Here is a 25,350-nt window from a genome sequence, read left to right on the forward strand (position 1 = left end):
TCAGAGATTTCTTCCCCCATATCCTGTTCCCATGCTGCCTTGACTGCCAACAACAAGGAACACCAGAGCGAAAAGATTCTCTCATACCATACAATGATACCATTTGGCAATGGGAGCAGAAGTAAAAAAAGTGTCCATGGAGAGGTCTGCAAGCTGAGAAGGGAATTGGGAGCTTGCACTATGTACAAAGCTACGAACCTGAAGATATCGAAAATAAGTTGTTTTTGGGATGCCAAATTTAGCTGATAACTGCTGAAACGAGGCAAAATCGCCATCAATGTACAAGTCGGTGAATGATTTAATGCTAAAACTGGACCACATGGAGAATGCTCCATCTGCCAGAGAGGGTATGAAAGCATGGTTCATAGCTATTGGGGCATGCAGTGAAAAAGTCTGCCATCCAAAATGGCGTCTGAATTGATTCCAGATTTTTAGAGTTGATTTAACCATAGTGCTGTTGCAGTATGCTGAACAAGTTGAGAGATCACGGGAGTAAATCAAAGCAAATAGAGAGGACGGTCTGCAAGAATACCCTTCTAATCTTACCCAAGCAGGCAGGGCTGGTTCTAGCCCTTTGGTTGCCCTAGGCGAGATTGAGTTTTGCGCCCCAAAATACAGTATATCTCATCTGTGTTCTCTGAGGTTTGGAGGAGTCCTAAAATAAAGTGATAATACAATAAGCTATTACAAGAATAAAGTCATTATATTTCAGAAAATAATCCACCTGCACCATAGTCTGCTGTGCAGTACGTGATATCTCTGCTGAGACGGTAGATGTCAGACCTCCTGACAGACTCAGAGCCCTGTTTGGGACGCTGGTCTCTGAATGAGACACTTTAGGGAAGTGGCTGTAGGCTACACTGCTCTACATCGGAGGTGGAAACACAAAACTAGGCAGAAATAGGGACACATCTGCTGCAGCATGTCCACAGCAGAGCGCGTCCATAGTCCTGGATCCTCTGGCAAAAACTGGTCTGCACTGCTCTGCCTACTTTCCAGTTCCTCATCTCTCATTTCCACACTGTGCTCAGAGCTCCCTGCTGTCTTCACTCCCATCATCCTCAATCACATCTTCTCCATCATCTTTCTCTATGAAGGATACATCTGATATTAACCTCTTATCCTAATTATAACCTAATATAATAAAACACACTAACATGTTAGTGTTACTTAACACCTTTCAGTCAAAATGGCTAAACATGGTTTGCTTTAATTTTGATATAAGCTCACCTTGTCTCAAATCCAAAGAGGATGATGAGGGGTCTGTTGCTACTCCACTCCCTGGTGGGACAGTTTCTGAAACTGAGGGCCGTGTTCCACAATGTTAACATCTGCTTCTACTGAATCTGACATAACTATAATGTTGACATGATATGTCTCTACCGATGAGCTACCAAGCTACCTATGACACTGATTAGCCTATTACTGCTAATTATAGACATTATAGCCTATTAATTTAAAATTAAACATGTTTTAAATGAGGCTATTACAATGGTGTGTTGTATACAAACAGCATTGTTAGTGTTTATGTATTTAGTCTTTACCTCAGATTACATGTATAAACAAATGATCAAGGGGTGAGACCTTTTTGTATACAAAATGTAGTGGGTCAATCAACCAAGTTATTCAGCCAATACACTAAATTTACATTTCATCTGATATGCATTATGAAATGTTATTAGGAAATAAAAATATCCAGGTAAAATCAAATATATTCCAGACTTTTCAAGGGCCCTCTCTCCCCTTGGGCCCTGGTAATCAGTATTGGTTTTACCCCCGGTCCGATGCCCCTGGTGTCTGTGCCGCTGCTCGTCTCTATTTCTCCAGAGAGAGTGGACACTAAGCGACGCACAGCTCTGCTTCAGAGCTCCGTGTGTTTGAGTCTGACCTGAGACGGGAAACGTCGCGTAATGAAAGTAAACGTGTTGACCAGTAAACGTGTGGCTGAGGGGGCGCCTTAGGATGATCATGTTTAATAAACACGTTTTATTTCGCTTGTCGTTCTAATTCTATTATTAATGGGAAGTAGACCTAAGGGCGACACGGCGTCCTCCACACATTTGACGCCCTAGGCAGTTGCCTAGGTCGCCTATAGCAATCGCCGGCCTTGCAAGCAGGGGCACACTGCAAAGCATCTGCGAGCAGCCAAAACTGAAGTATGCGGAAATTGGCTGCCCAATACTCTTTTTTTTTTTCCCCCAGATAAAATAATCCTGTCAAGTTTTTAAAAAAAGGATTTGGGGATAAAGACAAGAACACATTGAAAAAGGAAAGACAGTTTATTTTAACCGAATTGATACGACCAGCTAATGACAGAGGGAGTAGTGGCCATCTCTCAAAGTCCGGCTGTATTCGGGTGAGGAGAGGGGTAAAGTTACATTTGAAGAGATTCTTAAATTGGTCTGCAACTTGAACCTCCAGATATCTAAACTTGTCAAGAACAGTTCTAAAAGGTATTGTGTGAAGTTTATGGGGAATAATTTACTCTTATTGAAATTCAGTTTATAGCCAGAGATGAGACCAAATGAATCAAGAACAGAAAGCACGGTGGGTATGGATGTATCTAGACTTTGCGGGCGCCCGGTGTGTTTTCACTGTTATACCGTAGCAACACCCTGCTACGTCCTGGGCGCGGCTAAGTTCGGCCGGCATCCAGGCTACCAGTTTCATATTTGTCCGTCAACTTTTCAAAATACATTCAGGGCTACACTCAAAACAGTCGGGGATCAAGCCCTGGCAAAATCGTCTGACGTGTTTTATTCGTGCAACAGAAAACTCAGATTGGACAGATAGTCTAACTAGCTGTCTGGATTTAACCTGCAGAGATCTGAGGAGCAGTTAACCATACTCCTCACAAATCCACCGGAGTTTAGAACGCCAACACAAAGAAAGAGGAAGGCAAAGGATATCTAGCCTACATTAGAGAAATCCCGGAAGTGGAACGTCGAGGATATAGACTACCCAGACCCTAATACAGTTAGACTAGACTGCTGGAGTTAAACTACACTCTAATAGGATTGACTGGCGATTGACAAACTATATTCTAGTCGGGTTAAACCAGACTTAATCCAGACACCAGTGGGATTATATTATTTGGATTAAACCTGACTTTTGGGGCTGAACTAGACTCTAGGGTCTATAGGGTTAAACCAGGTTGGTTTCCTGTGTGCATGTAAGTGTACAATGCAATATTTCTTTGTAATTTCTTTTTTGTTATACCACAATAGTTCTGTATTTCCTGTAATTTTAGTCCGTCTGTAAATTTGGGTTTGTTTATGCAGGTAGATAACTTGAGAAGACATGAGTCAGTTTGCGTCTGGTTAACAGCTGAGCAGCCATCTTGTATCAGAGCTTAGCTGACATAGCACTTGTTAATGGTTGCCATGGAGGGACAGGTCAGACGACCTCATTGGGCCGCAGTCAGGGAGTGAGCAGAGGGAGGCGGATGAAGGGGTTAGGGGGAGAAGGATGCTGAAGGAGTGGGTGGGGTACGGGTGCGGTGCTTCATGTGCGTCTGTCAAATTATCCGTTCATCAAATATTAAACAGACTTAAACAGATGTGAAGTATTGACTCAGAGAGAAGGACAAATATGAGGGAGATAAGGAGGGAGGAAATGAAAAAGAGGTTAAGGAGAGGTTAACCCCCCCCACCACCACCACCACCACAAAAAAAAAATTATGTAGGTCAATTCAGTCATTTTTAATATTTACCAACACAGACCTGCCTGTATTGTAGATTTGGATTCTTCCATATTTATCATCACATCTCATCTTATTTATATCAGATGGAAGACATATATTACAGTTAAGGCAAATATGGAGACAACTATCAAAGTCTTCAAATGAGATTTATGGTTTGAAAATTACCAGATTATAATCTAATTTAAAATTTGTATTGGCAGAGAAAGACTTTTCTGCAGCAGCAGCATAATTTACCTGAAGTGAATTTGATTATGATGATGGTACCCATGGTGATGACATATGTGCAAGCATATTACTGTTTTTACTTTTACTGGGCTCTACTTGTTTCCTTCATTCTTTTCAACCTGGGGTTTATCTGTCTCCTCTCTCTGCTGTCCCAGTGAACGAGGCCCAGAGGATCTCTATCAATTAGCAGCCTGTGTTCAGCACTCTGCAGCAATCCAGCTATGACAGCAGTGATCAATCTGCCACACACACACACACACACACACACACACACACACACACACACACACACACACACACACACACACACACACACACACACATCCCTTCAAAACCCCAAGACAGAAGCAGTCAGTGAAAAGGCAGACATTGCCAGTTGGTAGCTTAGAATTGAATACCAAAAGATAAAAATAAAAACTTTGGTCCTAGTAGTGTTAAAAAGCAACAGAAACAATAGCTATGTTTCCATCCACACGTTTTTATCCGAATTAAGTGATATCGAATGAAAAATGCCTCATGGAAACAGTAAAATTCAATAGAATCTCATGAATATCGACTCAAGTGAAATACGTTCGGTCTCATGCGATAAACGCTAATTTGTCGACTAAATTAATGAATTGCGATTAAGTTTTAGGTGATTTTATGGTTACAACCCGCCACAAAACGAAGAAGTTTTAGTTTATTTCCGCCTAGTATTCCGCTCTGTTTGCATACATGACAGGTGTCAACAAAGACAGATGCAAGCAGACGAGCGAGGAGATGAGTGACTTTTTGAATGTAATTTATGAGCAAAATATAACAGCTATTTTAGATAGCAAAAATCTATGAAATGCGTAGCAGGAAGCAGCAGGGTTCCGTGTGTTGATATTTCTATCAACAGCTACAATTTTTCTATCAACAATGTTTCTAGCCTGGGTAAACCCTGACAAACTTCCAGCAAATTTGAGATTTTCTCTGCAAGTCAGTCTGGCAAAGAGCCCATTCAAACCCATTTCCATTGTCCCCAAAATCGAGGCACCAATCACAACCGTTGAGGCGGGCTTTACACCAATCACAACCGTTGAGGCGGGCTTTATGTGACGACGATAGCGCAGCGATGGCGAGCAGCTTTTTGTTTACATTCAACATGACGTATACCGAAGCGCAGCGTCACCCGGATTGTTGGTCTGATTGGTTGAAGGACTATCCAAAGCGCCCGGAGCCATTTGAGCGGCGTCCGTTGGTGACGCCCCTTTGGAAATGAACTGTCAATGAACCTTCCCCAGACCCCCTCTCAGTTACAACTGAGAAGGGTCTGAGGCCTGTACTACAAAGCAGGAATTGGCGTTATCGAGCTAACTTAAGGCTCAACCCAGGATTAAATAAATAAAATTAAATAAAAGGCTAAAGCAACAACAGTTTATGGAAAGCACATGTGTAATTATGGTCAGATCTTGGACCTGACTGATGAGGAAGTGATATTAATAAGCGTTGTGATTTAAACATCTACAGCGTCTGCTATTTATTTATTTTTTTGCCAGCTTTCCTTCCTGTTTTAGGAAGCAGCGACTGTATTGCGTTTTCCCTGTAAAACCGTGTTTGTGTTCTTCATATTTATGGAGAATTATAATTTGCTCTTCTTATATATAACATGCGGCTCTGATAGATGTTTGCGATTGGTTGTGGTGCGCAAACACCGCCTCTTTTATGTGAACGCGCGCCGCTGGATTGGGAAACCCTGAGTTGACTGAACTAGTTGATAACCAGCGTCGTAGTATAAATCCAGGCCATGTTGATCTTGCTTCGTAGTACAGGCCTCTGGTGTCAACCAGGCTACAATGTTTCCGTCAACAGCTACAATGTTTCTATGCGAGCAACAATGTTTCTACCAACAGAAACAATGTTCCTACCAACAGAAACAATGTTCCTATCAATGGTGACAATGGTTCAATGCGAGCAATATTTTCATTCACAGCGACAATGTTTTTATCCCCATCAACAATGTTTTGTTTTTTTTAGATCAATTTATTATTTTTATATTTTTGAACATACAGAACAGACAAACACAATTGAACTAAAACAAAACCCTCTGCGGTCTCGAGGAAAACAAAAACAGACAAATAAGCAAAAACAGAGATCACATCTTGTCTAGTCACTCTCCTCTAATTCTTGTGATGCTGAGGTCATTAGGAATGATACTTTTGCTGTTGCGTTTTTCCATTTTTTAACTCCTAACTACCTGGCGATCTTTTGGCCAATCACTGCCGCAGGACACCTGTATAAAAACAGCTAGTTGTCCTCCTTCCGCCCTCTCTTGCTCGTTGGTGACGGAAGTGCGTCATACTTCTGCGTTGCTCACTTCACGTGTGTTGCTCATTGACATATATATAATGGACCAATAGACCCCGTTGCTCTGGACGGAGACCAGTGAAGGCTATTAGAAGCACTTTTCTGGTGATCTCTTGCTTTACTGTGCAGCCTCCAACTGACAGAGACAACGTAAATGTGACGTGAGCAACGTGTCTGAAAGTGTGAAGTCTTCTGGTAGCTGTGACAAGAGAAATCTCAATCATTTCCAATCTTACAGAGATGGAGAGTGTAGGTATATGTAAGGAGATAACATAAGCACAGGCTAATTATTGCTAACTAACATGCTAGTTAACATTAGTAATTAAACCTAAACAGCTAATGTAAGTCCAAACTGCCTGTGAGCTTCTCCTGTACTATACGGTAATTCCTCTACTGTGCGACAGTAAGTCACTTGATTATGACACAATCGTTAGCTTATTTTTATAAAAGCGTCTGCTACGGAGCCATAACGTGAGGTACAAGGTAATGGAGCCTTTTATACATTGTCGTGTTTCTTTATGAATAAACAATGGACAAATAGAGTCTTTAAACGCTTCAGATGTAAAGTTATTCGCAGTCATGGGACGTAAAAAAAAAATGGCCTCTGCACTCATTCTATTGTTATCAGCTGCCGTTATTTTACTATGTATTGAACGCTTGTAGATCTCTGGTTGGCGGGCCAGTCCTCGACCTCGCCATTTCAATCACCTTCAAATAAAGCGGATACCACGGAGTTTGCCGTGCGGTTTGGCCGCTGATAGAGTATTGTAGCTATTGCTGCACGCCTGTCTTGCCTTTACGGCTACCGGGCCAACGTGTGAGCCGCCTGTTTCATATGAGCCATTGTTTTAAACGGATGAATGTAGCGGATGGGTTTGGCTCCCTACATTAATAGAGTTGATTAAGTTGTTTATTTCTCTTTTTGTTATTTTGTTTTCAATTTAGTTAAAAGTTACGTTTGTTGGTTTTCTTTTCTTTCTACTATTGTTTAATTTTCCATTATTAGATTTTGAATTTCTTTTGTTATTTTCTAATTGTTTTGCTCTAATTATGATTGTAATTAGTAGTGTTTTTCGTTGTTTTGAATTGATATCCTGCATTAAGTTTGATTTTGACCTTATTGTTGGGTGTGTGTGACGGACAACAGGGCAGTGGTGAGCTTGAGGATTTAATAAAATAAAAATTGATACAACAAAAGGAGTCCTGAAGAAAGCAGGCAAAAATGGTACCAAAAACCTTTGCAGAACGAAAATACTTTTAAAGAGGGCCTAGGCCTCACTGGGACAAAAACCTAGGTGGCGTTTTGGGCCCCAAATTTCTTTCAAAAACAACAGAATTTTTGACCCCTCCCCTGTTACATGATGACTGCATACAGTATCACTGCACCAAGGAACCGACAAATTCAATACCATTCAAGGCTTTAGACTGATGCATTTAAAGATTTTTCCAGGACTTATAGATTGCTTAAATAAAGAAAACAGACATACAAAATTATCATGTACATAAAACCCTTCACCATCTCCATCATTTTTTTAAAATCACAATGCATTTTATTGAAGAGCAGATAAATAAAACTGCTCATCTCTTTCCATCTGTGTTTTTCTCTGAATAATCATTTTAAGATGATAAGATGCTCTGAGAGTCCTGATGAAAGCATCAGAAAATTACCTGCAAAACTCATTCCGAGCCCACTTGTGCCATGATCATAGAGTGCTGAGTGAAATAAGTAAAGGCTGCATTTCTGAAGGAAAATATACTGATATGCTGTGTGATGAATCAGGTATCAAAGAGGGAATTATTAGTTTATATGCTGGCTTTAGTTTCGCTCTGCAGGAGGGCAGATGGGTTTTCTCAGATATAACCAAGACATGGACGTTCAGAAAAAAGGAGAAAACAATGCAAACCGTTGAAGGATTATGTGCTAAAATGTGACCAATGATCGGTCTGGCCCTAAAAAGGCCAGACTTGATCTGACTCCAATTCTATGGTCACTACACCCTGAATAGTGTTCGTTTACTGGTAGATCAGAGGAATAAGACTAAGGATTCGTTCAGTTAAAGTTATAACAAGCTTTAGTGAAGAATGATATTGCAATCTACAATTACGTGTACACGGATCACATACTTCAATACAGGTCTATCTTTCACCTAGCAAACAGACACTGTCTTCTTAATCTTCTGCCGGCTTAAGTTAAGAGTTGTGAGAGCCAAGGCCATTTCCATACTTTGTGCCACATATGTCGCGCTTGCAAAACACTGCATTGTTGCAGTCTGTCCCCTCCGATCAGAGAAGACCTTTTCTCAGGCAATATCTCACACTCCCTTTATAATATCTTATCACTTTAAAACCAGATGGCCTCTCATAACCCAGAGAAGTGGACAACAAGGTCAGCTTCATGAACTCTAAAAACCTCTTTCTCTATTCTCACAAAATATATCCTAACACCATGAAACTAGTTTGAACAAATTTAAAATATTAACACAAGTTACAGAGAGACAGAGCAGTCATGTAAAGGAATGAAAATTTTACATTTTAATTTTTCAATAGGAATAAATTGTTGGTCAAAAATGGGTTAATGAGCTTTAGGGAAAATATGTTAAAAATGTGCAAGATATGGATGTTGAATCTTGTTGTACATTGGTGGGGATGTCTTGTTTCAGGTTAGAGCTGGCCAACGTCTTAGCGAACTAAGCAGGGCATATGGCCTATAACCTTAACCCTAACCATAACCATTGCCTAATCCTAGTGCCAACGTTTATTGGTGTATTGGTGTGTAAACGTTTGAAACAGAGCCAAACAGCCCTATTTGCTTACTACGCAAGTTGCTTAGGCCCCTGCAAATTATGCAAGGGCCCCACCTCCCCCTTATGTCATAGCTTGTGTCAATATTTATAATTTTGATGAGAGGATGAAGCGGAACTATCCGGTCACAAAAAGAAAAACAAAGTGAAATGTAGAAACAGCAATCAGGTGTTCTCTACTCTCCAAGTTTGATGTCAGCAAATAACAGTACCGTTGAGTTGATGTGCTAGCTCCCAGGGCTTCCATTCTATTCTGTCTGTTTTGCTAATCTAGTTGGGCAGTGCATCTCTTGGTCCGTCTGTGTCACTTGCTTGCCAGCTACTTCCAGGGCTACGTTCTGTGACTTTGTGCCTGACAAACGCCAATGGTCAACAGAACTGTGTCACGCATGAACAAACCTTTATATGTATGCGTTCATATGCGCTTTCCAGCAGCAACCTCTCTGAGGATCAGTCCAGACAATATATATGATATATATATTGCGTGATAGCACTCCACACAGGGGCACATGCTTTTAAAACAAGTCAATGATCATCTAGTCTTTCAGTCAAGGTTTAGTTACAAACAGACGTGTATAAAGTACTAGAGACCCATACTTGAGTAAAAGTACAAGTGCTCTACCAAAAAAGTGACTTGAGTAGAAGTAGAAGTGCTCTTTAAGCACCACACTTAAGTAGAAGTACTAAAGTATTCAACATTTTTTGTACTTAAGTATTGCAAGTAGTTTATTTTAAAATCTACTACTCAAGTACTGAAAGTAAAAGTACAAGTATTGGGTTATTTAGTTATTAAAGAAAGCAGTCAAAAGTTTGAATATCATATTGTTTATATTATTTCAAATGTTTAGCCTAAGGAATTAACAAATATTAAATAAATTAAATATTAACAAATTCTGAAATAAAATGTACAATTATCACACTGTGCAAGTAAAATTAACATCCTCTCCAGCACAGTAATGATTAAAGCCCCAAAAAACATATCACACACTAGCTAGTAACATGTGTGATGTACAGGAAAGTTAGCAAGCTAGCAACATCCAGATAAACTAGCAGCTTCACATCACAGGGTCAAACGGTTAACATTCAGGACTCACTGCAGACTCAAACAACTCAGGAATAGCTTCATCTGCTGCAACAATAGCTAAATAGAAAGAGAACAAACTTACATTGTCTCTGACTTCTGAATGGGCAACCGTAATGAAAAGATACATGACGCGATAAATTACGTAATTAGTACCTACGTAACTAACATAGCCGTAACTACACACACTGTAACCTACAGTCTCCGTAGGGTGAGGCATTCACAACAGTAACAAGTAACTATGCAGCAGATAAAAAAATGTATCTGAGTAAAAGTATTTCATTCATCGAAAATATGTACTCAAGTAAAAGTGGAAGTAGTAGAAAAAAATAACACTCCAGTAGAGTACAGATACAGCCTTTTAGTACTTAAGTACAGTAGTGAAGTAGTTCTACTTCGTTACGATACAGCTCTGGTTACAAATTCAATTTATAGAGTAAAATTATAACAGAAGTTATCACAGGACACTTAACAGAGTAGGTCTAGACCACACTATCATTTACAGAAACCTAACAATTCCTACAATAGAGCACGCATTTGGTGCAATTTTCTTTCATTTAACGGGCAGAAAGCTCAGACAGTACCTGGCTCTTGGTGGACAGCCATTTGCCTCAACTGGCTGGGGGAGAGGAAGAGAGCGCGAGTAAGAGAGGGAGAAATATGACCCATAATAATTATAGCAGTGTGTATAATGGAATGACATAATAAACAGTGGCAATTATAGCAACAGTGAAGATAATACAACTATGACTAATAATAATAGTAGCAGTGGGCATGCAGGACCACGGCAGCAGCTGCAACCACGGGAGTTTCCCATAAAGAGATGGGAGGGGAAGCGTAAAGTGCGCCTAATTATGTATTCCGCGGAATGTACAGAAACCGCCCGTGACAGCGCGCCTCTATTTTGCGGTGAAAATTCTCCGCCTCTTAAAAGCAGGTGTAAACCAGGAAGCGGGTTTCCTGGCATATGCCTCCTGGTGAAATGGCAGCAGGAATCTGAGCTGAAAGGATTTTTGCTTTCAGTTGAGTGAAAATCATTAAGCATTACAGATTAAGCAGCCATGCAATATTACAGTTACTGGAAGAAATCAAAGATGACATCAACTCTCTGACTCACATTCCATGCCAACAGTTGTTAAACTCCTCGCTACATTACAAATATTGGCATCAGGATCATTTCAAACAGTCATAGCATCAGCAGTGGGAATATCGCAGACTGCACTCAGCCGTACCACAGCACCAGTACTTAACACTTTGCTACAGCAATTTACAGAATAGTGGGCGGAGAAACCCACAGCACTAGTGCAAAACACCAGCTTAAAAAGAATCAGAGGCTACTTGGTCTGCCAAGGCTCAAGCTGAAAACAGATATGAGCACCAGGTGGAACAGTGAGATGGCTGGCAGGTCTCTGGAGCAAGAGCAAGAGCCTGTAGTCTGGTAAGGAGAGGAGAATATGACACCTGCACTCTCAGTGAAGAAGACATCTCAAACACAGAGGATATTTTCAAGGCCCTAAAGCCAATGAACAATGCAACTACTCTCATGTCAGAGGAGAGCAGCCCCACCATCTGTTTAATTGCTCCTTTTCAAGCTCAACTCATCCAGGACACTACAGACAGAATTGGAGAGTCATCAATGGTCCGGGAGATAAAGCAGGTCATCAATAGGGACCTCAGCAAGAGATCTATTAGGGAGCAGTAGAAAAAGCACGCATTCCTCTGCTCTGGACCTGCGATTAAAGGGCCTGCCTTTCTTTTCTGAGGAGGAGAGAGTGGAGATGAGGAGTCATTTTTGAGAATGCATTACTCTAGGGGTAATTCTGCCATTTTACTTCATTTAATTTTACTTCATGTAAAATGTCACTCTGGGCTTAAGACATTTTTTTTATTGTCATAATTACAAATAAAGCATAGTGTAAGTTCAACCAGGAATACTTCTGGCATCTCTTATGTTACTTTCTTTGTTAAGTTCACAGACCCTCTCCCTCTGTGACCACCGTGTTTAACTACATGTCTTTAAACGTTACTGTCACGGTTCTGCTCGCCAGAGGCCTTCGGGCTTGTTGTTGGTAAAATATAAGGTGGGATTGTCGGTGTGACAATATATCTTCTTTATATCTCGCCTTTACTGTTTATTTGAGTCTCTAGAGGATTTTGTGTTTTGGGGGGTTTTGTACCATATTCCTTGATTCATTCATTCATTCATTGCATTTTGAGTTTTCTGTGCTGTGCTGTGCCTACCTTATGTGTGCCTGCCCAGTATGTCTTCCGTCGTACACCTGTTTTTTTGTCTAGCCACATCAGCCTTCCTTTGTGTTGCCAGCCCTGTTACCCAATCAGTGTTTTCTCTCCAGTTGCCTGGAGTGTGCCTTGTCTTATGATTTGCTCCTTGTGGATTTTGACCTGACTGTTCTTTGAGTGCGTTGTCGGTTTGGTTGTCATTGTTCCTTGTGTTGCTCCTTGTGTTCAGCCTGTAATAGTATTCCAGTGTATTTCTTGCAGAACAGTTTGATTTTTTTAGATTTTTTCCTGTATCCAGAGGTGGAAAGTAACAAAATACATTTACTCACGTTACTGTATTGAGTAGTTTTGTTGTGTATTTTGTATTTTTCAAGTAGTTTTTAAAATCAGTATTTTAAAATGTACTTTATTACGTTTTGAGTTAAGTTTTGTATTTCACTACATTACAAATCCTATCCGTTACTGAGTAAAAACAAAAAACAAAAAAAAAACTTTGACTAACGAAAACCGAAAAGAAGAAGAAAAAATCGCGCACCAGACCTGGGCATTTTTTTTTCGTGCGAAGGTATGCAGCTTCTTCTTCTGTGGTTGCAAGTCGTAACTAAAAAGAAGTAGAAAAAGAACTGCAATGTGTCGGACCCCTGTGTCGGTGAGCTGCAAACTGAGTGGGAGTCGTTAGCATGGACGTGAATGAGCTGTTATCCCTCAAAAATGTGTGTTAGAGAATTATAATTTGAATCGCCCCTACAATACTATACACGCAGACAAATACAACAAGTTTACTGATTGGCCACGGACTTCTGAAGCTTTGCTAGTTAAACTGCAAACACAACAATGCATCCATGGATGCAACAGTCAAGACCAGCTTTGTGATATCCCACAAAATCGCCAAAAACAGTAAACCATTTTCTGAAGGGGAGTTTATTAAAGAGTGTTTGGTGGACTCTGCTGCGCTAATACGCCAAGAGAAAAAAGAGGTGTTAGAGAACGTGCCGCCTGACATAAAATTAATATTGAGCAGAATTGAGTTTAGCCTAGGAAAGGGAAGTTTGGGGTCCCCTGCTGGAGCTGCTCCCCCCCGCGACCCGACACCGGATAAGCGGATGAAGAAGATGGAGTTTAGCCTATTGGTCCGGCCCTCCACAACAGTCCCTGTTTCTCATGTGGCCCCTTGGGAAAATGAATTTCCCACCCTTGCCGTAGGACAACGTATGTAGGACACTGTCTTAATTAATTCACTTAAATCTAATTAGCACATACGGGCTACTTAGGTGTTTAGAAGCGAGCTGCTAGTCTGTGCTGTGAACAGTAGGGTCTAAGCATTTATGGAGTCAAAACACATGATTTGGCCTTGATTTGCATTATAATTGTTGTTAATGTTTGTGAAGAAAAGAAGGATGGCCCTCAGTACTAACAATGTACGCTTTCACTTTCAATTGATTGTTTGAAAAAGTTTTATGGGATGGTCTGAACTAAAATGATTATATTATACCTTTCTAAGGTTCTTAAATGTCATGTGTGACATTTGTATAGATTTTTTTTTAATTTAAAACAAAATAGTTGGAATAGTGGATTTATGACCCCTTGTCCTATTTTCACTATATGGGATGTGCCTTTCATTTAGACGGCGACAGCGTTTTTTGGGGCTTAAAAACGCAAAAAAGTGAAACCACCCTCCAGAGTGGGTATCTTAAAATTGCTCCACCATCGCGTTCCCGTCTAAAGGGTAAAACCGCAAAAGTCTGAAGACAGAGGTGTGGAGAGAGACGAGAAAAAGGCGTCCAGGTAGTCTGTTGTTACGGAGTAGGCTACAGAAATTATAGGCTCCTGTTATCTAATAGATTTTCAATGTAATTCAATATTTAAATGATTTCGACAATGTGGAAAAGGTTGTTATAGTTCGATGACCATATGTAGGCTATTCATTTGAGCCAGAGTAGGCAACAACGTTGCAGATGAAGAGAAAGACGAGAGCGAGTGGCAGTGGGCAGAGGAGGCTCAGGGTATTGGTGGTGCTCCCGTGGGTGCTGTACTGTAGCTTTTCACGGTCGACTGTGCCGGTCATCATCAGACAAACGTGCAACTCCTCCTTGTCTTTGCAGACAAGCTTTTGTTGTTCGCTTCGACATGTTTTGGTTTCGCGCTACTAAGGAGAGAAGTAGAAGGAAGGTTCTATGTAGGTGCGTGGCCTTGGTGGTGTTGTGTGGCAGTGCCACCTAGCTGTCTGGCGTGCATACTACATCGAATTTAACGCACTTTTGTCTCCATATGCACGCAGATTCCTCCCCCAATAAAAAGTGAGAACGCAACACCACTTTTGCGTTTTCTCTTCAGATTGTTGCTATCTAAACATAGCCTTAGTAACTTTTACTTAAAGTACATTGTTAATTATACTTATTACTTTTACTTGAGTATTTTTTCAGATAGGTATTTTTACTTGTACTTGAGTGATATTTCATCAATGTATTGGTACTTTTACTTGAGTATAATATTTTAGTACTTTTTCCACCTCTGCCTGTATCCTGCGGTTACATGCTGCCAGTCCGACATGCCGCTATTTCCTAACCCTAAAGGAAACAAAAATTGTCTGAGTGGTGGGACATTTGAAATCGATGGAAGTGCCACCACTCCGACAATTAGGTGTCAGTGTCAGAGTGGGGGTATGTCGGAATGGATGGCGGAACCCCTAGCCTGCCTGTTGCGGTTTCTGCATTTTGGAACTTGCACAACCCTAACAGTTACAGTTATGGTATTAAAAAAAAAGACAGAAATAAAACTATTTTGCCAATTTCACATATCTTTGCAATTTAAATCAACAGCCAGTTGTCCACCCCGAAGTGATGTTTGTGTCGCGACGTCACGGTGATTCGGTATATGGTCCCTTAGCGTTACGCTGCTTTTTTCTAGAAGAGTAGAGGGAACAGTAGATGCTACAGTACATATTACTGGTATACAGCATCTGCTGGGAACCTGAAGATTAATTTGGAGCTCAGCACAGTGTGTCTACTCATAAATCAGAAATACAAAAATATTATTATTAATGGAATAATTAAGGACATTAACATTTAATACAGCGCATTTCCTACCTTAAGGCTACCCAGTGTGCTTTAAAGATTACACAGATTGAATCAAAAAACAATCAAAAGAAAACTGAGAAAATTAATTAACAGCAATATTAGAATTTTTTTTATTTAACTTTTATTTATCCAGGTAAGTCGATTGAGAACAAATTCTCATTTGCAATGACGACCTGATCACATTCACACAGTTTCACATTCATACCTGGAAGCTGCCCGGCACAACCAGAGTCTGATCTGCCTGCCACTGAGCAGCTCCACTGGAGCGGTTGGGGTTAACAGCCTTGCTCAAGGGCACCACTGTGGTGGTAGTGAGGGAGGGACAAGCACTGCTCTTCAACTTTCCCCACCCAGATTTTATCCTGCCAGTCTGGGGATTGAACTCGAAGCTCGCTTCTTTAACCTTTAGGCCACCATTGCCAATTGGAGGAAAGTCTGGTTAGTCCACACAGCATTCCGGGATGGGAGAAAAACATGCTCTGGGTTATTGGCATTCCTTTGAACCAATCACAATCGTGATGGGCGGTGCTAAGTGCCGAACAGAGACATGGTGCCTCTGTAAAATAGCCTTGGGAAGGAACTTGTTTTGGTCGTGCAACAGAAAACTCCGATTGGACAGATAGTCTAGCTAGCTGTCTGGATTTACCCTGCAGAGATCTGAGAAGCAGTTAACCATAGTCCTCACAAATCCACCGAAGTTTAGAATGCCAAGACAAACAAAACGGAAGGAAGCGGACATCCGGCCGAAATGAGTGAAATCTGGCGGAATTTCCAACGGCAACGGAGCAATCCCGGAAGTGGAACATCGTGGATATAGACTAATTGGCATTGTCTTAAGTCTAAGCTCTTCTGGCAATTGGTTCCATATTTGAGCAGCATAAAAGTTTAAGGCAGCTTTGGCATGTTAAGCTTTGACTCTGGGAACAGCCAGTAATCCAGAACCGGCCAACCTGAGAGGTCTGCGAGGTTTGTACTGGGTCAGGAGATCTGATTAGTATCTTTGACCTAAGCCGTTCACTATGGACAAGCATTAGAATTTGGAAGTTGATATCCAATGTAATGATTTATTATATGCTATATGTTTGGTCATTGTTAAACCCTGGCAGCAGCATTGTGAATCAGCTGAAGCTGTCTGACTGATTTCACAAACAGGCATGTGAACAGTGCATTGCAGTTGTCCAGCCTGCTAGAGATGAAAGCATGTAGAAGTTTCTCTAGATCATGCTTGGGCAAGTCCCTGATTTTTGTATATATTTGTTTCTGTATTTATTGTTTATTTTTATTAATGTTTAATATGTTTGTTTGTGTATGTATGCACCCAGGGTGAAATTTGTGGAACATTGTTTTGACCATGCAAAACGAAACAAAACATGCAAGAATTAAATCCCCCGATTTCCTAAATTTAACTAGTTGTTTGGTGCCTAAACTTAACTGTCATTGCCGCATGACGCTCACTTTTAACTCCACTACCATGGCCCCTGAAAGGACCGTCATCTGGTGGTTCCTGTAACCAGCTTCTCCGGGGTAGTCACCCATTGGCGGCTTAACGTCTGCCGCTGGTAGCCGGCGTCCCGGAGCTCTGTAGCGGCTAAATACAACCAGCAACTCATGGATCTTATCGTTCAACCGCACTATAGACTGCTCACGTCACAGCGCTTTTACTTTGTTTAAAATACTTATATTTTAGGTGTATAATGGTCTATTGGTGAAGTAGCATTGACCACTTTGAGGAGGGGGGGGGGGGATACATTTTCCCACCGGGGATGAAAATAATTCAGCAGAGGCAGGGATATGTAGACCAGAAAGGTAGGGTAACTACTGTGGCAATACATTTCTTTCTGATTCTGATTGAATTGTTATTGATGTGACTCCTGAAATTTAGTTCAGATTTCAATTTAGATTTGTACTCTTCAATGATAAAAGTATTATTAAGGTAAGCACAGACTTTAAGTCTTTGCCCCCCCCCCACAAAAAAAAATTATGGCATGTCACCAGGCAAAAGTGAGTTTTCATTTGCATGATGTGTTATATTGCATGGTTTTAGATGCATGTTTTAAGATTTGTTGTCGTGTTTTTAACAGTGTGGGGTTTCCCTGCTGCTCTTGAACTAGACGCCATCTCACCCAGGCAGTAATCACCACAACAAGCAGCAGGCGTGAGATCGGGGTCTGAGACATTTAAAAGCAGGTGGAACAGAAGAAAAGATTTTGAGCTTATGCGATGTACGCTGATGGAAACGTCATTTGCCGAATGAATAATGAATTGCGATTACTTGTGGTTGCAACCCGCTATAAAACAAAGAAGAAGACGTTTTAGGTCATTCCTGCTTTCTTTGCTGACATGGCGGGTGTCAACAAAGACAGATATAAGTGGACAAACGAGGAGACGAGAGACTATTTAAAATTAATTCTCGAGCTAAATAAAACAGCGATTTTAGATAGCAAAAATCTAAGAAGTGCCATAATTGATCTGCATCATCATAGCGTTGTTGTGTTATTAAAGCTTGATATATTGGCTAGCACATAAGCACTATTACAACTTGTGCAATATTAATCAATCGGTAGACGGCGCGATCCATTTGGATAAGCTAACAAAAAGCCTGTCTGAATTAAAATGTTTTCAGCTGTCTCATAAAAGCAGCAGAGGAGTCTCAGGTTTGCAATGATAAGGGGAGGATGTTCCAAAGATTTGGGGCTACAACGTGAACAGCCCGGTCACCTCGAGTTTTATAGTTGGTTCAAGGGACATCCAGCAAATTCAGCTAAGATGATCTAAAAGCCAGATTTGGTATATATGGTTGTAGGAGGTCAGTGATGTACTGGGGAGTTAAGTTATGCAGGGCTCTAAAAGTTAGCACCAGTACTTTAAAATTAAACGAAATGTAATAGGAACCCATGATCTAGGGGAACAAGCAATAGGACACAAATTAAATCTGATATTTACACCTTTTGGAACAATATAGGAATGGAAAGCTACGGATGATGTGGGCTGGCCAGTGCTCTGCCTTTGACTCCCTACTTTAACCACCCAGTCGTCGGATGAGGTGGGGGAACTGTCCCATTCCCTAAGTTGGCCAGTGCCTTCTGACGAACAAACTCTCTTCACACTCCGGTTAATATTACCAAACCAACCCTCTCTTTTCTGCCTCTTCTTATTCCCTGATGATATTGTTGAATTAGGTTTCAGCGATCACTGCCCCACTGCCTGGATCAGAAGCACTCGTTTGGAAAAGAACAAATCTGTGATTGTGAAGAGAGATTTCAGGTGTTTCGATGAACAGTCCTTACTGAGCGGAGTTCAACGTCAAGGTACAACGATGCTCAGATGGCACTGGATTTTATCAGTTACTTTTAATTCTATTGTAAATGTTCATGCTCCATTCAAAAAGATTAGAATTAAGGAAAGACTAAAGCCATGGTTTACCCCCAGAACTGACCACCTTATTTCTTTTGAGAAATTCAGCCTGGGCACTAGCCAGAAAATCTAGAGATCATAGGCACTAGCTCACTTGTAGATGAGTTCGAAAAAAAGTGCACTGCAGCCTAAGGAAGGCAAAGACCAGTTACTATTTGAATCTTATTACCTCCATATCTTCAAATGCACCCATGTTTTATAAAGCTGTGAAATCCATAACTGGTAAACCTCTCACTTCCATCCCATATTAAGTTAGATGACTGTCTAATTTCTAAGCAACAGGATATCTGTTCAACATTAAATGAGCATTTTGTTAGTGCCGGCCACCTTTTTGAAAATAAATACCCTACTACTTACTACTCCCAATGTATGTTTGAACACATTTAATTGTCCTTCTACTTTTAGTTTCTGACCCCTCACATCAAGTGAGGTACTGGAAGCCCTGCTAACAATATATGCTAGATGTCCACTTGGCGACGATAATCTAGATTCCTACCTTATAAAGCTGGCAACTCCATCAATTATTGATTACTTAAGTCATGTATTAAATCTTTGCCTTGCCTCAGGTAGTTTTCCTGCAGCCTGGAAAACTGCCTATGTAACTCCACTACATAAAGGTGGCACCACTGATAACCGCAACAACTACCGTCTGATTTCCAAGCTTCCATATTTGGCTAAAGTTTTAAAATCCATAGTTAAAAGAGCATTTCACTGCTGGAAAGATGAATGTGTATTTAAATTGGGTCATGTATGTAGTAGAAATGTGAAATTTATTTTGGAATTTGGTGCCTAGACTGAGTATAGACCAGAAAATATATTTTTGGCTCATGTGGATAAAAGCCAACAACTCCCTGAATGCACTTTCGCTGCCCTACGAGGCCACTCACAAGCCACGCCTACCGGTTACAGAGGGCAGTATCAGAAGAATTGATACACCTACTAGTTGACCAACCCGGTCTCACGCCAGGTCGTTATATAGTTACGTTATTTTGATTTATTAATTTGTGTACAGGTTACGATTTTGACGTTTTTTCCGTGTACATGCAACGATTTTTGAACGTGTACAGGTCACGCTTTTCGAACCTGCTCTGGGGGACGCAACAACGGGGAAATGAGGCGCCACACGCCGGCCACAACAACGGGACGGGGCCGCCTACTCGCGGGACGCAACAACAGGGAAATGAGGCGCCGCACGCATGCCACAACAACGGGACGGGGCCGCCTACGCGCGGGACGAAACAATGGGCGCAGGGGCACACAACAACGGGGAAATAAAACGCCACAATAACGGGACGGTTATGGTTAGGAAAAAAGAAGAACAGCGAAAGGAACCGTCACATGCGGGACACGCCGACAAAGGAACTGCAACACGCGGGACGCAATCCCCGGTTTCCCGGGTGAAAGTCCTGTGTTTTCTGACCCATCCACCACCCCGACCAACCTCCTTGCGCGGCCTTTCGCCTTATCAATACTACTTGCTACCGTCAGCGTTCTGGGATCACGAAATATGCTTCCCAATAAAATGCATTGCTTTCAATTTCGTAATCGCCACACAAAAAAAAAGGCATTTACGTAACCTGTCCACGACTTAATAGATTAAAATAACGTAACTATATAACGAACTGCCATGAGACCTGGCTGAGTTGACTCCAAACTGAAAAGACACCATTTTATCATGAGTCTGGGACAAATTTGTTGATAAATTAATTGAAATACTCACATTTTTTCCATCAAAATGGTGCTAAATTGCTTTGAACCAGGATGTACACCCAAAACCAGGAAAGGACAAGCAGTAAGTTTCCATCATTTGCCGGTTAAACATTTGGAGCGGTGCAAACCGTGGCTGCAGGCTATCAACCACTCAAAGTTTGGAGAGGACACAGATATCTGAAAACCTGAAAACCCAGTGGGTTTGCATTCTCCATTTCAAGCCAGAAGACTCAAACAAATGTCCTTGAAATGAAGGCACAACTGCAATTCCGTCGATATTCACCTTACCAGACGACGGACAGCCTAGGACATCTGGTACTAAATGCATTCGCCCAGAGGTAAGACTCTAATACTTAACTCTATTTCTGATCACACAGTAATCTATAAATAGTGATATAGTTAGCAGTAAAACAGCAAAGTTAGAAAAGTAACGTTAGACAATTACACATAAGTTGTATATAAGTTGGCTGTTATCAAAGTAAAGCCACTGTTCTGTCAAACTGAGCTACTTGTCGAGTTATGCTAACGCAGGGTTATTAGGCTATTTGAATAGCTTGGTATTCAATGCAAAAAAGGCTCTGGCGCCCTACATGTTATGGTAGGCCCAGTTTAATAATATGCAACTTACTTTTATACAACATATGTAGTAGGGGGTCCCTGTGCCATCTCTCTTTCAGTTAAGGGGTCCTTTGCTTTCAAAACGTTGAAGACCCCTGCAGTAGAGCACACGGCTCTGTAGAGTCGTTATTATGACTTTATATACTACATGTAAATAGCGGAAACCCTGTTTTGCGTCTGCCCTATTTCTGATACTGTAGCAGCAGAAATCAACAGAGGAAACACAGCTTTTGCGCCTATTATTATTATTATCATCATCATTATTCTTATTCTTATTATAGCTACATGTTGAATCGGCTGCGGTGCTACTCTGACAGTTTTATATTTTTATAGAGATACCAATTTTATTATAGGCCTACCCATAATACTTTTATAACAATACCCATAATAATTTGGAATATTTTTAGTTTTCTCTTTCCTTTTATTTTTACTGCACAACCTCCTGGCCCCCATTGTGAAAACCTTTTGGCCTAGGTTATTTCATTATATTTTATCCAGCACAAAGAAATGCTGAATTTAATAAATATTTTTTTATTTGTACGAATTTGTGTCATTTATCAGATCAGACCCCCATCCCCACCCAAACCCCTGGCGCCAAAATCTCACTCTGAACTCTGTTCAAAACTTGAGAGCCCTGCTAACGTTACAACGCAAGCGCAGTGGAAAAGAAAACTCACAATCGTAGGAGTACACTTACTGTAATGTTGTGCTACCTCAACGCACACTATTTCATATAAAACCTGTAAATCGAAATTGCTAAGCTAAGAACAAAACAAACATATATTTAGGTTTGTTTATTTCACCTCTCAGTTTAGAAATATGTGTTCCGTATTTCTGTCATGTACCACCTGGATTCCTCTATCAAACATTAGATAATGTGTGGCTGGTAGAAGATTTCAGCTACATATTCATAAAAAGGCTATTGTTTTGTGTTACGATAGCACGTCTAGACAAGGTAGCATAACTCAACAAAACACCGCCTTGTTTTCACTTCAGAATAAGTTAAGTTTATTCAAATATTTAATGTTATTGAACTTTCAGACTCCAATCATGTCTGATAGTGTAGTGGTAGTGTTGTCAGAAGATGAAGAACAATTCCTGCTGACCTCAACACCTCTGCCTCTGTCCAAGAACAATTTGTAAGTTTCTGAAGAACCAGCATACTTCACAGCATATTCTTTTCTAAATTAATTCTAAAGCAACTGTATGACAATAATTAGAAGAGTTTAAAATTAAAAAGAAACCTTGTTTGTTTTAAAGTCACCATCCCTAAGTACACCTGGAGGCCTCAATACCAGCGTCAGCAGCATTGAAGCTGTAGGTGAAACTGAAAGCTATCAGCCTGAGTCAACCATCACCCCCACATCAATATCATCATCAGATTATGAAGGTCTGGCGTGAAAAGAAGCTATTTGTCAATGAATCCAGCCTCATGTCACTCTTCAAATTTTGCCAGATGTGCGGGAAACCAATTTCGTCAAAGACTATCGTTGACTTTGGGGCACAGAGGAAGGTGGATTGGACATGTCTTGGGGACCATTCTGGGACTTGGACTTCTTCACCTGACGTTAGGGGAATGCCAGAGGTGAACCTCCTTGCAGCAGCAGCTATTCTGTTCAGGGGGTGCACATACACAGAAATCTCAGACTGGTGCAAGACCATGGGTGTCCAAATGATGGGACAGACTACATTTTACAACATCCAGAAGGTATACCTGCACCCTGCTATCGAGGAAGTGTATAGTAAAAAAAGAACAGAACTCTTGGAGTGTATTTAGAACAGGAGGATGGATGGGAAGAGGCCGCACTTGACGGGTGATGGCTGATGTGACACGCCAGGTTTCAGTGCAAAATACTGCCATTACACCTTTATGTCAGATGACACAAAGGAGATACTCCACATAGAACTGGTGCAGGTAAAATAAAAATAAACCGCAGCAGAATAATAATAATGGAAAATTACAGATGCTATTTGGAAAATTGAGAGAACATCCAAGTAATTATCAAATTTGACTCTTTAGGTTACTGAGGCCACCAGCTCTGTTACCATGGAACCACTGGCTTTCAAAAGGTGCATGACTGAACTGATAGACCAGGGCCTTGATGTGGAGGTGATGGCCACAGATCACTCCACATCTATTCAAAAAATAATGAGGAAACAATTTCCTAATCTCCAACATGAGTTTGACATCTGGCACACAGCCAAAGGTATGCATTTGTTTTGCCATCCCTGTACACACACAAACACAATCATCTACACTTCTCCAGCCCTACCCCCACTGACACCTCATGATCTCACAGTCTTCACCCCCCCTCCCAGAGCTTTGCAGCATTGATGCACTCAGCCAGTGTATTAGTGTGAATTGTTCATTCAAGAAAACAATTAACAATTCACACTTCTACACTAGCAGATTGCAGCAAAGCTGCAAAGCTCTCTAAGGGGCAAAGAGTGAGAGACTAAGGTGTGAATGGGGGGCAAACAAAAAAAATGAATTTTGGTGTTTGTCCAAACTTGTGCTGCATTTACTCACAGGTTTCCAGAAGATGCAGAAGAAGGGGAAGAAAAAAGGCCAATGAAATCCTCCTTGCATGGAACAGGTCAGTGTTGGTTTGTAATGTGGCAGACTTTACATTGGTTTGTAAGGTTCAAAACAGGCCCAGATTGGCTAATTGGGAGCACCGGGTGAATTCCAGGTGGGCCGGTCTGGTAATTTGGTCGTGAGGGCCGGTGGTGTTGACCGGTGTGGCAGTTCACTGAGGCGTCGCGTCGCTCGCTGTGGCCGAGCCAACCCCTTTTTATCGCCTTCTCCTCAGCAAACCCCCGGCCCTACTAGTGCCCTCTTCTGCCGTACGGACGAAAGCCAGTTGCCCGTCAGCGGGGCGGATGTTTTGACCTATACTAAAAAGGAGTTGCTTTTGACGCTTCCCTGATTTATTTAGTTTATAGAGACACACACGCTCTCCGTCTAAGGAGAAGCCTTCGCCCGGATCAGGGAACCCGAACCCGAAGCCGAGACAAAAGGTTAGATACACACTACACCAGACCCGTCCAGAAACACGGGCTCTTATCCCCCTGTATATGACAAGCACTGCCCGAGGGGATCTTTAAAACCAATGATTTTTCTTTAGTACTCACGGTCTCAGCCGTCCTCCCAGGGTCACCGGAGGTCCCTTCCTTCTCAAGGACGCCCGCCTTGCCCTTCTTGGTTGCCCAACTGAGAGAGGGGGATGCTCAGAGGCTTTGACCAGGCCGCGCGGATAGGGAAATGCACTCCCACTAGGAGATAACAGGAGGTCTGCATGTCCAAGTCGATCCCCGCCGGGCCACAACTCTCCACGGGCGGTTAAAGAGGAGTCACTAACCCCCGTAAGGGAGAAACCCTCCCCGCCTGACAGCGGGCAAGACGATCCCAGAGAAAAATAAGGAACTGGCAAGAGTTGGGTCTCCTAGTCCAAAGTCGGACTCAGGTGATTTTTATTATTTTGTGACAAAAGCAGAAATTAAAAGCAAGTGGTCCTCTACAAAATAAAAATAAAGATAAAGCCTCCGCTATAACAGAGGTATTTAAAGTTGCTTCTCTTTTCCTCCTATCTCTCCCACACTCATATGAGTGCAGGTATTCTCCTCTCCGGTGTCATAGAGGGCAAATAAATCTTCCCCAAAATGCAGCAAAAAGAGCGTCTGGGCAAACTAAGAGAGAAGAAGCACTTTTTGGCCTCTGTTTAACAGAGGTATTCGAAGCCGCTTCTCAGAGATAGTCTTTTTTCTTTTTTTCTTTTTCTTTTCCTCCCTTACACTCAGCGAGCGCAAGGGAACCCCTCTCCTGCTGGGAGAGGCATAATGAATCTTCCCCAATGCAACAGAAAGTTCAAGGGTAGATGGAGAAGGCTTCATGGCATCTCGATGCCACGTAAAGCGTTTGGGTAAAAGAGCCCAAAGGGAACCCAAAAGGGACCCAAAAGGGACCCAAAAGAAGGGCTGCTACTCGACGCACACACACACAGCTGCATGCACCCATCAAGGCCACAGCTCCTGCCTGTGCTCTTCTTATCTGTCTAGGTGCTTTCCTACACTCTCACATTTTCTCAATGAGAGCTCTTTCTGTCATAAAATGCAAAAACAGATCAGTATGTAAGCAAAAGACAGATTAAT

At 41.5% G+C, this 25,350-nt stretch overlaps 1 long non-coding RNA gene across 1 annotated transcript; it reads left to right on the forward strand.

Annotated features, from left to right (window-relative positions):
• Positions 1 to 22,247: 22,247 nt before the first annotated feature.
• Positions 22,248 to 23,795, forward strand: LOC114571459 (uncharacterized). The gene is made up of 4 exons (XR_003694647.1): positions 22,248 to 22,337; positions 22,459 to 23,113; positions 23,219 to 23,405; positions 23,731 to 23,795. It is a non-coding gene; the product is annotated as an uncharacterized LOC114571459 (long non-coding RNA).
• Positions 23,796 to 25,350: the final 1,555 nt, after the last annotated feature.

Source organism: Perca flavescens, chromosome 16 (genome assembly GCF_004354835.1).
Source record: "Perca flavescens isolate YP-PL-M2 chromosome 16, PFLA_1.0, whole genome shotgun sequence".
Lineage (NCBI taxonomy): Eukaryota > Metazoa > Chordata > Actinopteri > Perciformes > Percidae > Perca > Perca flavescens.